The 15,691-nt window shown below is 48.0% G+C and overlaps 1 protein-coding gene across 3 annotated transcripts in view; it reads left to right on the top strand.

Moving 5' to 3' along the window:
• Positions 1–15,691, top strand: part of LOC119187801 (breast cancer anti-estrogen resistance protein 3 homolog) — a 236,038-nt gene that overhangs the window by 189,817 nt on the left and 30,530 nt on the right. The window contains exon 1 of one of the 3 annotated variants that reach the window (XM_037435883.2): positions 727–862. The exons of the other annotated variants lie outside the window; for them this stretch is intronic. The gene's annotated coding sequence lies outside the window, so the exon portion shown is untranslated. Of the gene's footprint in view, positions 1–726; positions 863–15,691 lie in introns of those variants that run through there. 3 annotated transcript variants of the gene reach the window in all.

Consider the following 15,691-nt stretch of genomic DNA (forward strand, 5'->3'; position numbering starts at 1 on the left):
GCACGTTTGTCTAACTTTTTTTTGTCCTGGTGCTACCGCGAGAACGTTGTTAGGCTTATTCTCTGGTCACGGTGAGAAAGTTGCCTAAGGAGTAGCCGGAGATTTATTTGTGCGCCAACATCTCCGGCATTATCATTAAAAAAAGAGAGAAATCTCGCTGACTTGGCATATACCTTGAAGTGAAAGTTTTGTGATTTCTGAGCTATGATTAACATGCTCTGTTTGGAAGGCATTGTGAAAGGGATTTTCGTGTATTCGAACTTGGCGCTGTCGTGCATGTTTGTGCAAGTAGCCGAGAGATGGAGCTAGTGTATCTTGGAAGAAGTCTGCCGCGTGTGCGCGTTTCCCACCGAGCGAAAAGCGAAAGACGAACAAAACAGGCTGGCTGGCAGATGATCGAGCGGGTGAGGAGGAAGCCTGCGTGCGTTGGCGATCGCGCGCGGGAGGGTTCGTGGTGGTTGGTGCCGCGCTACGATCGGCCGCCGTCGCAATGATGCGAGCGAGTCTCCTGTCGAAATGCAGCGAACAGCCGTAGGAACAGCGGCGTGCTGGTAGTATACGTCACAGTGAAGGGCCATCGTCTCTTACGCATCCCGGAATTCACTCACTCGGAAAGGGACGTCGCACGGAAGACGAACCCGCGCCAATAGCGGCGGCGGCGTTTGTTGATCGACCGGACCTGCATGCGCGCTCTGCTAGTTCTCGTCCGACACAAGCGGTCTATGCGCTCTTGCGGAACAGCGGCCTCGGTAGAGCCGGCCCAAGCCGCGTCGTAGCCTAGACGTGCTGTGGTGTGAGTGACCCCCGTGATGGGCGGTCTGATCGGAGGCTGAACCGGCTCGACGTGCCCAAGAGTAGCTCGGTGAGTGTGCGGCTGTTCTCCGTACTGATATCCTTTCTTGATTCAAACTGATGCATTCGTTCCTGGTACGGGCATCAAAAGCTACACTCCATTTTTTTCAGGTCACTGAGCTCGCATTGCTCAGTCGTAATCTCGAGCAGAATTCCGCGCGTTGTAAACTTGCCCCTGTGTTCTTCCCTGTTGGTTGTCGTACGGGCTCTTTCAGTCGTTCGCCAGTTTCGTCCGAAACGGCGGTAGTAAATCCCGTCTTGGCTACGCGATAAGAGTGATGACGATAAAAGTGTACGTGAGTTTCGGGCAAGTGTAAAACCGTGGTGTGGCTTTCGCTTACCTGCAGGGTTAGCTAGTTCAGTGCTCGTATCCCCATTTTCTGAGAGGCGTGCAGCTGGAGAGGTTTTACGCAGGATCGATGCACGCGTTCATCAGCTGACCTTTCGTACGCTGTGGCTGGAGTGACTGTAATTTTCGCCACGCCTCAAAAAATGTTGCAAGCTCCATTGTTACGGTTCCAGCGCAGTACTTATTCGTCCCAAAGTGGGCGTGCCGCGGAGCGCGTCAAGGTGCATTGCGGGAAAGCCCTCGTGACCTCTGAGGCTGTGTGCATGTGCTCTTGCGCGTTGTGTGCATGTGTATTTTAGCAGGCAGCACTACCTCCGTTCACGTTAAGTGAACGCCCTTTATACATAACCGCGTTGCACGTAGTTCTTTGCGTCAGTGAGCTCGGTGCGGACCTACTAGTGCCGTCAATATCGGCTTGATACCAGCGGCAACAGATACACGGGGAAATACGCAAAAGACTAGCGCTTGCGAGGGTGCATCTCAGGGACGTGGCTAGAAATTTATTTCGAGGGGGGGGGGGAGGGGGGTCGCCGCTTCGTGCATGTTCGGGTGTGTGTATGTGTGCCTGTATACGTGCTTACAAAATGTGTATTTTTTTATGTATCCCCCCCCCCCCATTTCTGGCTACGCCTATGGCACTGTATCTTCTGTTTTTTCAAGTTTTTGCCACTATAACGTGCAGTCAAAACTAATCAGCCCAGTTTCCCCTATTACTAAGCCGATTTCGAGGTGATGTGTAAGCAGAACCAACGAAACGGCTACTTCTGCATGCACACATGCTTCTGCCAACCCAGATTTTCACGGACCCTATATATATATATATATATATATATATATATATATATATATATATATATATATATATGTATATATGTACCAACCTGCCCAGGTTTTCCTTTTAATATGGCGCCAGGTTTAAATACACTACAATTATAATCGTTCCTGCGGTTGTACGTCACAAAACTAAGCTATAATTACGAGAGGCGCCTTAGTGGCGTCAGGCAATTTCGACCACCTGGGGTTCCTGCACCCAAATCTAAGCATAGCGGTCTTTAACAGACTGGATCTACATTGCCATGCTGCCCGTAGTTCTGTGGAAACCAGGTTGCAATGAACGGAAACTTGAACGTACTAAGAGACTAAACGATGGTTCGTTTTCTGAAGATCGTTCGAATGGGTACACATGGGGCGGATACAGTTGTGTATAATAAAAATAAAATGGAGTGACTCGTCGTGTTCACGCATAATTTGTTTACATCACTTTTCGAAATCGCTTTGTGCTGAGACACGTATGCCCTATGCAGTTACCAGTAGAGTAATTTGTATTTGTTTAAATGAATCAGTGTAAAACAGGCGCGCATTAGGAAAGCAAGGATGGATGCATTTAGCAGTTCTGCGAAACCCAACTAGCCGAACGTTTTGGTCCTCCACCAAGAAATACCTTTTGTGTACCGAAATGCACGATCAACGTGTTTGAGGCTGAGTAGTGGCCTCTCGGCGCACCCGTTCTCTTCTCCCTGTGGTTCGCCTCCGTGACGGTATGGCAGGAACGGGTTCTCAGGTAGCGTTTCCGCCGTGCGCCTTTCTCACGGAACGATCAGCCCTCCCCCGCGCCTGTCAAGGCCGGCAAGCCCCGCAGAGGGCTTGCGGACCGAAGGGACGGCCCCCCGTCGGCACGAAGACGATGCCGCCGGCCATGCGAGCCGGGGAAATAAGTGCGCTTCAAGGACACCTATTTAACGGACGGAGAGCGCCACGCGGGTGTGGTGCTGCTCAGAGGCGCCTCTCAGCATGGCATCGAGCGACGCAATTTTGCTGCTTGAGAGACCGTTGGTGCGGGTGGACTTATGTCGTCCGCTCGCAGTCCCAACATTGTTTTTGTTGTTTGGTCGTTATTATGCAAGCATTGTAAGTCTCTCTCTCTCTCACTCTGTGTGTGTGTGTGTGTGTGTGTGTGTGTGTGTGTGTGTGTGTGTGTGTGTGTGTGTGTGTGTGTGTGTGTGTGTGTGTGTGTGTGTGTGTGTGTGTGTGTGTGTGTGTGTGTGTGTGTGTGTGTGTTGGAACCATCCCGGTGCGTTTCTTGAGCGTATGCAGATTTGGCACACGACACAGGTATACTTTAGTTCGCCCAAGCACGCGTGTCAGGATATGTAAATATCTGTGTGAGTGTCTTCACTGTTCACGGAGTGAGGTGGCTGTGGCATTTCTTGGTACCCGGTAGCATGAGCGTGTACTGTTTCGGGCACGAAGTCCACTCTGTCAAGCTGCAAGGTGCATGCTGGCGTGCAATGTTTCGGCAGCGCGTTTTCCCTGACCACAAATGGTACAAGCAGCAGGATAGAACTTGCTGCATAGCTTTGAGCACTAAAGTGTTTTATTTCGTTGCTCTACGAAATATGTATGAACATTGTCGCCATATTCACCTTCAAGGGGGCGTTCTCCTTTCCGGAACTTCCCCGCCGAGCAACCTGTACGGGCGCACCGAGAACAGAAGCCATAATTATTACCACCAACAGCCGATAACGGTGCTTATCTAGGTCTACTGCTGCGCTCGTGATGGCAAAGTACCGTGAACCGAAATGAACGCCTTTTTGTTCTTTCTTTATCGCTGTTCGGCTAGCAGGGGTGTTGTTGCGCCTAGCGATACGCGAGACCCACTGCTATTGTCTGCCACGAGCAATGATCTCAGTTAAATGACGCCCGTGCAGATGATGCTGGCCTGCTCGCTCGGTGGCTGGCTGCATGTGGTGGTTGGGAAAGAAAAAGAAAACAGGAAGATCGGTATACTTGGAGTCGTTGCCCCCCTCCCTTCCCCCCCCCCCCCCCCCCGCTTTATCGCTTTTTTTTTTTTTGTCTGCTGACGGCAGAAGATTTTGGTAATGAACAAAGTGAGTGAAAAGAAGGAGTGAACTGGAAAGGGCCTCGTTTCCATTGTTGGCTCCTCTTTCGTCTCGCTGCAGCTTCTGCCCCGGTCGTGCGAATGCATGTTCGCGCTCGTACAGCTTTTAGATGCTTCGCTGCTGCGAAGCGGCTTTCAAGATTGTTGCTGTCGTACATTTTGAAGCAATTTTGTGGCGACAGGCCGACAGTTGCGGACACGTCCTGTGAAAGCACGTATTTGCCTCTCTGTTACAAATGCTTTTTTTTGTTTTTGTGACTCGATGTTTCATGATTCACCCTTTTTGGAGAGGCTGTCTTCGTCACTTAATACAGGGTCTTCGAAACACACACACACACACACACACACATATATATATATATATATATATATATATATATATATATATATATATATATATGAAAAGTGTATACATAAGGGCTCGTTTTTTCACGTTTTGATACAATATTAATGAGATCTAACAGACAATAATACCAAGGAATGTATGGGGGAAGTTATTAGAACCAATGTAATGAAAATAAGAAGACAGAAAAGTGGGTGACAAAATAACTTGCCGTGAGCAGGAATCGAACCTACGGCCTTCGAATAACGCGTTCGATGCTCCCGAACGCGTTATTGCGTGTGGGTGTTCTTTAAACGGCCGCATTTTGCTTCGTTTTTGAAATGAATAGCATACGTATCACATGGCTCTACTGTGCGTACAAATTGTTATGTATGAACGTGACTTCGCCATTACGCATAATTTTAATGAATTAACGGTTTATTTATACAAAAATACGCAGAATTCGAAGCGAAAGACCATTCGGCCTGTCTGGGGTTCGCTTCGAGGTGACTCTAGCTAGATGAACACACACAGAAAAAAAAAATAGAATTTACTGAACATTTTTATTCAATACACCTTGGTACAAATATAAGGAACGCCAAAAATGTATAAGCCTTAGTACATCGTTTTACATAAATATTTCAGGATTCTTTCCGCTACCTAATGGCATGCAAAAATGATAAAGGAGGATAAAAAGTGTTAGATGGAAAAGTAGGCGTATATATCAAAAGATATGAAATTATGCAAGTGGTATACCTGATTAGCCTAGATTAAGAAGAAAGAGACACATATCAGTCAACAAGCGTCAGTAAAGTCGCGCATAGAAAGAAGTATATACTGTATAGCCGTTAGAAATAGGAGGCGCGCGCTTGAGCGCCCGTTTCTGACAAGTGCCCAGGTTTAATATTCCGAATTGGAGCGGAGCAGCGTTGTATGTCATCGCTCCCGGAGAGGTTATGAGGAGTCTGTTTGCAGCTTCCCCGTAGCATGGAGGCCACTTCTATGTTACAGTATTTACATGTCATGTTTGGGTAAATTTCTGGAAACATTTTGTGTAGCTTGCATGCATAGCTGGGAAAAGAATTGGTTTGTATTTTGCCTCAATATGCCGTCTGTGTTCTAATTTTGGGTGAGGTAAAGGGAAAGTTTGCCTCAAGTCACGGTGATGCTTAGTGGTTTCTGCATAGCTGGCGATTCTGTCTTTTATCAAGGGTTTGGTTTCGGCATTCTCCCGATGAGGGTAACCCTTGGGCTGCCCGGCGAGTTGAATCTGGCGACAGTGCATGCAGACCGTCGGGTTTTAGGTGGGCCTGTTTGTGTGCGCCGGGAACCAGATCAGATATTTACATTCCTCCGAACCCGTCAGTTCCTGGCTCCTTGCTAGAATATTTAGGGCACTTTGCGAAATACGTCCGCACGCAAAATTCGTAATCGCGACCTGTGACTCGCTCAGAATACAAAGGTCTGATTATGTTATGGGCTAGCATGTTTTTATTTTTTTAACGAAAATGACCGCTGCGTTCCGTCGGTCAATAAGAATGCCACATAAACGCTCAAGACGATGTAAAAAAATATGGAATCTTTTAGTAAAATTAAAATATTAAACGTCAGGCATGCCGTCGGAATCGATTTGAATGTCTGGGCTGCTTAAAGCGTTCTTAAATACAAGCACATGGTTGCGCACCGCAACTCCGTTTTAAGTACAGTTTAAGTACCGAAGTGCCAGAGTATATGTGATAGTGATATTTCTATGTAGTGGAACCACGTCCAGATAAATACAACTAGGGCCTTGAATACTCAATTAACTGTATACAGTGCCGTAGTTGTACACCTACCAACAGCGTGCAAGTGCGTGGCTATGGAACCTCGTTTGTAGCTTTTTTTTTTACAATCGAGTCGCTAAAACGCTGCATTCACACACCATTTAATAGTCTTTATGTTTGGAAGAATGCCAAGAGCATTTTACGATGTGCTTTAAGCAGAAAGCGGCAACCCACTCTGAAATTATTCTGGTGAATGGAGGGTGCGGTGACAATGAACGGCACTCTGGAAAGTTGCACTCGCCGATCTTATTGCCATGCATCAGCAGCCGAGCAAGAACAAATGCTTTCGTACGTCGTTTCAGGCCTATATACGTACATACAAGCAGTTACACTCGTGCTGAGATAACCGGACGAACCACCCTGTAAGAACGTGCATGACGTACGCGCACATATAGAAACAAGAGGTGGCTGGCAGACGACGTACGGAGTATAACCATACTTGCGCGCTTCGGCTGTTGCCGCCATGCGACGACTCCGCTCGATCTCGCGGCTAATACCGTGGCCACCATGACTGTTGCTCATGCTTGGCCGCATGTTCCGCTGTTCGCGTTTCATGTGATGCCGATAGTACAGTCGACCACAAATGTTTGCGCACCACGCGAGTGCGTGCCAAACTGCCTGTCCACGCCTCCTAGCGGTGAGCCATGTATACAGTCGACCGCAGTTCTGGGCCGGAAACGGGTCGCCTTCTTCGTTCACTGGCCTTTCAGTTTTTCTACTGCGGCTAAGCGCTTATCTGCAGTATGACCATCACGTTGCTGTTTTCACATAGGAGGATCAAAACTATCGCGACGTTCCTCAAAAGGCGCTACTTTGTGATAAAGATTGTGACTGATAACAATTACGCTTATAGACTGCTTTCCATGCAGAAGCTCGTATACGCAGATGCCAAAAGGGCGTCGCGTTGAAAAGCGAAACGTGAAAATTATTTGTGCCTAGTCAAAAAAAGAGACAAACCATCAATTAGGGGAGGAATTCTTTCAGGGCGCTACGGTGCTGTTGACCGCAGCTGACGTAACGGAAGTGTGGCGAAGAGGCCTTCGGCCATGCGCTCGCGTGGTCCGTAAACTTTCGTGGTCGACTGTACATTGTTTGGTGCCTTCAATCACTCCCCCGCACAAGGTAGCCACCCGGAACTGCGAGCTTAACCTCAATATACTTGCCTTGCCTTTACGATATCTTTACGCACGTGTGTGTGTGTGTGCATTTTGTCCGCATTACAACTAGACTTATTCAGCATACGTTATATTGCAATAATAGGACAAATGACCCACCACGGCTATACTGGTTATAGTGTTTGACTGCTTAACTGCTGGTCGCGGGATCAGCAGCCTTGCCGCGGCTGCTGCATTTTCGACGGAGGTGAAAATGTTTGAGGCCCGTGTATTTAGATTTAGGTGCACGTTAAAGAACCCCTGTTGGTCGAAAATGCTGGAGCCCTCCACTATGGCGTCTCGCATAAACAAATCGTGGTTTTTGGACGTTAAACCCCAACCAAGATTAATATTGCGAATGATTTTTTAATAGTAGAAACGCGTTTAAAATTATACTTCAGTGCTACAGTGATCAATTTAATACTCGTATTCTAGTGCTATGATCGATGTGCGAGCAATAATATGACAGTCTGCTGGCTCATTAACTCTGGCGATGAATTGTTTTCAATTAGTGGCTTTCATTTTCATTACGTAACGACGTCTTCTTACAGGGGGTCGCCATGGAAAGCTAGATCAACTTGAGCGACAAAAGAACGAGCCACCGCTGAGGCGACTAAGAAAACGTGCATGTTGAGAGAGTTTGTTCATGAGGCAGAAGAAATTTTGAAGGCTAAAAAAGTCACAACTTTGCTGCAAAGGCGAAGAAGTGAAAGCGATAGCAACAAATCGGAACGTCACGCGCAGAATGGAAAGCAGATCGAAACATGCACCGCGTTTCTCATGCACAAATGACACACGAAACGTACTATCAGGTACAGATAAGTAAGTTTCTCATTTAGTAAGTTTAGATAAGTAACTTACTTATCTCATTTAGATAAGTAAGTTTCTCAGGTACAGTAATAAGTTTCTCATTTGTTACTTCGCTGTGTTTGAAAAACGCGCACTTTTCGCAAACAGGGACTGAAATGACTGCAGTGACCTCTGTACGCACGATAAATACAGCAGAATCGTTCCAGGTAAAGCCCGAGGCCAGCCAAGAAGTAGGATGCTCCCCACGGCGAGATAAGGGCGCGCGAGGGAGCGTCGCCTTCCTCCTCTAAGCGGGGCAAAGTACACGTGGAGGATGGAAGCACGCGCCCCACCGCGATGTGGCGACGCGCTCTCATTGCGACATCTTGTTGGTAATGCTGAAAACACGATAATTCTCCCCGAGATACCCGTCAGCAGCAGTAAATGGTAAATATAAATAGCTTACCCTTTGAACGTTGAAGGACGTGCTCCTGGGTGGCTCAGTGGTTTACGCCTCGTACTCACGATGCCTACACAAGTATGATTCCGCGCGATATATATATATATATATATATATATATATATATATATATATATATATATATATATATATATATATATACACGGTGAGCGACGCCGGCTAGCCAAGAGTGTCCATATAATTGCTATCGTAATAAAATAAAAAAGAGGGGGTGGCGGAGTCGCGAACATTACAGAGAACAGCACGAGCGCTCCAAAGGCGCTCGTCACCTCTTTCCACATTTCCTCGTCCCGATTCCGAAAGTGGGCGCACGAAGAGCCCGGAAGCGCTGCCTCTTTCACGCGTCACGCCTCGTTTGGTTTGCGACGGGTTCACCGCCCGCGCGCACGCTTTATGTCGCACGCTCACCTGTCGACTGCACACCGTTGCTTGCGGTACGAGATTACCAGAACGGATTACATGCTTCGGCGCTGTGAAAAATAAGTTGTTGAAGATCCCTAAGCACATTCACATTAAGGTGAGAACGCGACAGTGTTTCTTTTGGCTAAGTTGGTGCTGCAGGGGGGTACTGCAAAGTGGTGTTGCCGAGTTGTGGTGAAGGCTGAAGACAAGGGCGTGCTTCCACGTCGGTAGCCACGTGTCGATGTCGACGCGCCTACGCAGTACAAACCGGCTGTTCCGTTTCCCCTACTGCTGCGGGGATTCACCTCTCTTGCGCTCAGATAGTGCGCCTAGTGTCGCTGCGGCGACGTCAGATGGGCGTCTCTGGTGGAAGAGGTCACGTGCGGCTTTTGCGGACGTCATTTGGGTGCGCGCGTTCACTAGCGTAGCCAGGGCCCGCTTTCGCGTTGACTAAGCCCACATATAGCAGAGCACGTGGCAGTGCTTTGCGCCACGACAGCAAGCGACCGTTAACTACTGTTGCGGTATGTTGGTTAAATAATGGAATATTTCGCCCCGCCGCGGTGGTCTAGTGGTTAAGGTACTCGGCTGCTGACCCGCAGGATCGAATCCCGGCTGCGGCGGCTGCATTTCCGATGGAGGCGGAAGTGCTGTAGGCCCGTGTGCTCAGATTTGGGTGCACGTTAAAGAACTCAAGGTGGTCGAAATTTCCGGAGCCCTCCACTACGGCGTCTCTCATAATCATATGGTGGTTTTGGGACGTTAAACCCCACATATCAATCTATCAGTAGAATATTTCAAATAATGCCTATAGTATACGTGTTATGACGATTTCGCAGAAGGAAGTTTCTGCCGTCATTTTCCTTTTTCTAAAGGGTGTCCCACGAAACTTTTGAATTGAAAGGCGCGTTGGCTGCGAATTGAACCAAACGCATATTTTTAGCACTGTAGGCTGTCGTTACTGTGACTCATTTTTATATTCCCCATAACCGACTTTTCATGTTAAGTGCCCAAGTTTTCTATTAATAGCTGAAGACCCATGGCGTGAGCGCAGAGTTGTAGATTACCTTCAGGAAATACTGACTCGTCCTGCACCTTTTAAGAACGAAGCTCTTCACACGCTTTTAAGAACGAAGCTCTTGAAGCTTTTCGTTGCGCAGACTATAGTCACTGATTAGCATCATCATCAACCGGTGCGCACACTCGCTCTATCCTCTTCTGCTTCTCTCCCAGAACACGTGTGCCTGTTTTCCCGGCGTGGAATAACTGATGGGTGAGTGTGTTACGTGACTAAAGATGGCGTAACATTTTGTCCCGTGAACGCAACACTGCGTATAATAGGTATATCCACGTGACATGTTCCGCCACAAACACGTAGCAGTTACCCTTGACTAAAATCGTGCGATCACGTAACAGGTGGTCACGTGGCATGTATAGCCCAGTCCAGCCATATGTATACTACTAGCAATAATTTAACATCTCGAGTAAAAGCTTGGCATCGCTATAGCAAAACTTGGCTAGGTCGAACACTATATAGCTCCGCTGATGGTTCAAGCCATGCACCATAAGCTGCGAACTTTTCTTCCCTTCGTTTCAAATAAAGTGCGAGGAAGCGCGAAGGAAACCGCGTGACAGAGTGCTTTAAAGATTAGGGAGTTTTAGTGCTGGGTACCCAAGCGGCTTGCGTACGCAGGACATTGGGGCGGCGGTATTGCGCATGCGCGTAACCCCAAACAGATGCGTCGCAAGATCGCTGGGGCGATGGGGCCATGCGTCCGCGCGGTCCACCTTCGCAAGAACTCACGGTATCCGCACTGCGGATACTCTAGCCGTCGAGTTAAAATAAGCCAAAGTGCGAGCACTTATAGCGATTACACGGTTTCAGCCAGATTTCTAAAGCTAGAATGGCCTGGAACATAGAAACTAAAAGGCATATGCCAGCCCACGACCAGCTGAATAGGTTGCGCCATCTAGCGCGGCCATAGTGAAACAGACAACCACAACTTTGTTATTGCAGAAACATTGTGCATTGTACATCTGGTGCAAAAACTGCGCAGCGACAATATTACAAATGAGTAACCTTTTTATTCATTTTCACTACAAAAACATTACGCGTAAGCTAACATGTTCATGACTGCGGTTGCACGAAGTGTCACAAGATGCCGACACTGTCGTTACAGTAAACTTGTATTTTTCATTTTTTGCGTATACCAGATTACTGTACACAATAAAAAGTGTCCTGATCACTATTTATGTTTAATTTAATATTTTAAATCATACAAAGACCTAAATAATACTTACGCGACAAGACGCTATGGCTCTGCGAGCGCGTGTGAACTTCGTGCGTTTGCGTGCGTGCCACCGTGGCGCCAACTAAAAGGCATTCCGGTTGGGTATGGGTTGGGCACGCAACGCCGCGCGCTCCCAAGCCCGCAAGGCCCCAAGAGAATGCGTACCCAGCACTAAAACTTGGGTATGGGTTGGGCACGCAACGCCGCGCGCTCCCAAGCCCGCAAGGCCCCAAGAGAATGCGTACCCAGCACTAAAACTTGGGTATGGGTTGGGCACGCAACGCCGCGCGCTCCCAAGCCCGCAGCGCCCCAAGAGAATGCGTACCCAGCACTAAAACTCCCTAAAGTTGCGTTGGACATTCTGTAACCCCCCCCCCCCCTTTCCGCGCAAGGAAAAACCGAAAAGAAAATAGGGGCGGGGGTATGCCTAAATGAATGTTCTAGCAAAAATGCTTCTTGCGATGTAATTTTCCTCTATTCCCTCCCCCGTCACCTTTACAAAAAAGAAATGGTGTACTTCAAAACTTCTCTTTCTGCCATTCTTCCGTCATGTAGCCCGATCACCTTGCAAGGCCGCTAAGGCCGCTGTGGTCGAACACCCGCTTCGTCCTGTTCAAGACAACCAGCACGTTGCTCAGCCATTTGTAGGTAGGCATCTCGGCTGCGCAGTTCGTTTGCCCCTTGTCGAAGTACGGCCTGCCTTCACATATCGTCTGCCGCATCTTTGAGAGACGTAGAAGTGTGGCTGCTGGGGCTTGTTGGTATGACATGACGATAGTTATAGCGCGAGAACAGAACGACGACAAAGAGACAAGAAGCAGGTATGCTCCCAGGAAGTTGTCTATAGGACCCCCCTTTCCTGCGGTGCTTGTTATGTCGGAATGACCGGAAGGTGTCTGAACGCCCGACTGAGAGAACACTTTGAAGTGTGGCAGCTTGGAAGTTAGCGCTCATGTCTTTCGTGTCCTTCTTGTCTCTGTGTGGTCGTTTTGTTCTCGCGCTATAACTATCGTCATGAGAGAACACGCTAACAATGTTAGAAACGGGAAAGATCGTTTTCTTGCTCAGCACTGCACTGAGCGCAACTGTGTCTCCCCTTTTCAAGGACACAGTGACGCTGTACAAGAAAAGAGATGAGCGCACCCGAGTCATCGTCGAGGCCGCGCAGATAGATGGCACGTGAACAGGTGTCATGCATTAGCAAGCCCTTCCTGTCCGAGAAGGAACTAAGGTTCCTCGAAGGTTTCGGTGCGCGCAAGTATAGTTATATTACTTTTACTTTTCTGTTTCGTTTCCTTATAGACTATTCTTTGACTTTTTCTGTGCTTTTTTTTCCCTTACTCATGTATTGCTCTTTGTGCCACATGGTTTTTGCCACATGGTTTACTGCCTCCTCTATATTTTCGCGCTCTGCGCAATAAACTCAGTTGGAAGTTAGCGCTCGTGTCCTTCGTGTCCTTCTTGTCTCTTTGTCGTCGTTCTGTTCTCACGCTATAACTATCGTCGTGAGAGACGGCTGAGAGCTGTGGGTGGCGGCCTTGTGCTTGATCGTAACGGAACCTGTACACGCTATTGAAGTTGAGGTCTTGCCGACCGCACAGATCTTCTCGCTGCCAGGCAGGCTGTCGCAAACCACGCCTTCTCGAAGGGCTGCTGTTGGAGGAAACCGGACTGAAGACGATAGTTGTAGCGCGAGAACAGAACGACAACGCAGAGACAAGAAGGACACGAGCTTATTGTCTCTGCGTCGTCGTTCTGTCCTCGAGCTATAACTATCGTCATGTCATACCAACTATAGCCCAAGCTGCCACACTTCTAAGTTACGGACTGAAGAGCCGAAGAAGAGTACGAGAGGCTTATTTACATTTTACAGAAGAGAATTCGAAACAGAAATCGTCTCTCAGGCACTCGCCTGCCGCTTTTTGTCCTTTCACAGTCCCTAGACGTCAAGCCAGGGGAAACGGGGAAAGTCGTTTTCACCCAATCAGGTTACCACTGTTGAAGGTCATTTTGCCGGCACCGCCCCCAACATAAACACCCACACAACACAAGACATGTATTGTTCCGGCCACGCTGTCGCATCCGGGGAATCATGCCGCCAGCAAACGAGATGCAACGAGTCCGGCGTGTCCCTGCTCGGGCCGACCACCCACACTGTCGAACAGGGTTCACAGGCCAGGCAACTCCAATGACACGGGCTTGGTCATCTGGCGTTGATTTGAGCGTCGGTGACCTCTCAGCCAGAGACGCAAAGCGCGGTGGTCCGAGGTCCGTCTTCAGTGGAAACTAGGCGTCGCTGCCTCGTTGTACAAAGACGCCACGTGTCGCATTTCCGCTCCGGCACGAGCGACAGCTCTGCTGTGTGGAGTAATTACAACCACGCACCTCCCAGTACATGAGAAACATCTGGGCGTATTCGCGTGCCTCCTTAACGAGGCGGCTGACTTCTTCCGTCAGGGCATCCGCCGCGAAGGGCTGGCTCGCCTATCGCAACAACGCTTAAAAAGAAATGGTCTTCTTCGCGATCCAGAGGATATCCCACCAGGTGCTTCAGGTGCTTTGTATTATCGCATTAATCGCCGCCATAAGCGGCCCAGAACCCTTTCTTGAGTGTTTTGTGGCGCCAACGGGATTCGACGCCGTATTTCTCGGAGAATTGGCCCCGAAAGAAACGTGAGTGTCGAGCCGGGGGACGGATCTGAACGCAACCACGGCTGAACAATTTATTTTCGTCTGCGCACGAATGTTTTCGCGTACACACCACACAGCAGCAGCTGCGGAAAGACTCCACATTTTAACGTTGTCAGACCGCTCGCCTGTTAAACAAGCTCGTTACACATACGCTGATCTCCTTGTTGCGTACAAAGACGGCTCGAAAGCGCATCCGCTTAAGTTTCTCCTCGAAGACTCTGCTCACATGACTCATCTGCTCACCCAACGTCATAAACACGTATACACATGGCATGCCAAAGTTCTTGACAGACTTGTATTGTTATCAACAATAACAAAATACACCCACTGACAAACTGACCAAAGCGTAACACATGTGTGTTGCTTCACCAGTTTTGCGCATGTTGACCACCCTGAGCGCGTGAGCGTTGGAATGTCCTCCCGTTGAAAAATGTCTTTAAGGAAGACGATAGTTATAGCGCGAGAACAGAACGACGACACAGAGACAAGAAGGGCACGAAGGTGTGCCGTCGTTCTGTTCTCGCGCTATGACTATCGTCATGTCATGCCAACTAGCCCGAGCTGCCACACTTCTAAGTCTTCAAGGAAGCGAGGAAGAAAGAGGGAACAAAGAGAAACGGTCCGCAAGACAAGAAAGAAAACGGAGCCAGCTGGGCATCTGGCTGCTATCAGCACCGTCATAACAAAGTGTGCTGCCGCGGGAGGGAGCTGCTCGTCTGCACAAACTTCCCGCGCTCTGTTCTGGCCATGTTTTCGACGGCCCTGCATGACGCGCGCACGCGATTCGCACAGAGACAGCGCCAACGAAGCTGTTCGTTTAGCTTGTACCCCCCTTCACTGCTCAAGACGCTTCGAGGTAAGACAATGCGCGGTGCTTTACAAGCATTATGACAGCGCGTTGTTTCCGTCTGTTCTAGCACTACATGATATAATTAATTTTTACAAACAAGCAATGAGGTTTACTTTTATTCCGTTACGAAGGAGGAAGTTAGGGAGAAAGGAATAAGAGCTTTTTTTTTAGATTTTGAGGGTAAGGGGAGGTGGTATTTTGTTTCAAAACAACGATACGAGTATGAGGGACACCGCAGTGGAGGGCTCCGTAAATTTCAACCACCTGCGGTTCTTATATAGCAGTAAAACACCTGCCTTCAGACACGAACTCTGCATACGTTGAGGTGGAAGTAATTTGCCGCAGCTAAAATTACGCTTACGCAGCTTAAGTTGAAGAGATCAAATAATAAGTATTTGTTAATTAGCGTTTTATTATCGATTGCATAATGAAGCCGTTGCCATTTACTATTCATGGCGTACCTATTTTTTTAAAATTGAAAAAAAATGCGGTTGATTTAATTTTATAATGATAAAATATGATATATAAAAATTTAATAAGGATAAAAATATAATATATAAAAATAAACACTGCTATAGCAAGAAGAAATATACCATACTACTGAAGCAATGCTAGCGACACAGGAAGAACAATCAAGCACAAACTTTCTGACGCATCAATATACTCATGTTAGTGAAATAACAATGTTTTAAGGAACGAAGTACGTTACGTTGTATTCATAACAGCACATCACAGTGCAAGTGAACGAAATATGAGCGCAAGTATTTCTTTTTACTGAAAATGTCGAT

Source organism: Rhipicephalus microplus, chromosome X (assembly GCF_043290135.1).
Source record: "Rhipicephalus microplus isolate Deutch F79 chromosome X, USDA_Rmic, whole genome shotgun sequence".
Lineage (NCBI taxonomy): Eukaryota > Metazoa > Arthropoda > Arachnida > Ixodida > Ixodidae > Rhipicephalus > Rhipicephalus microplus.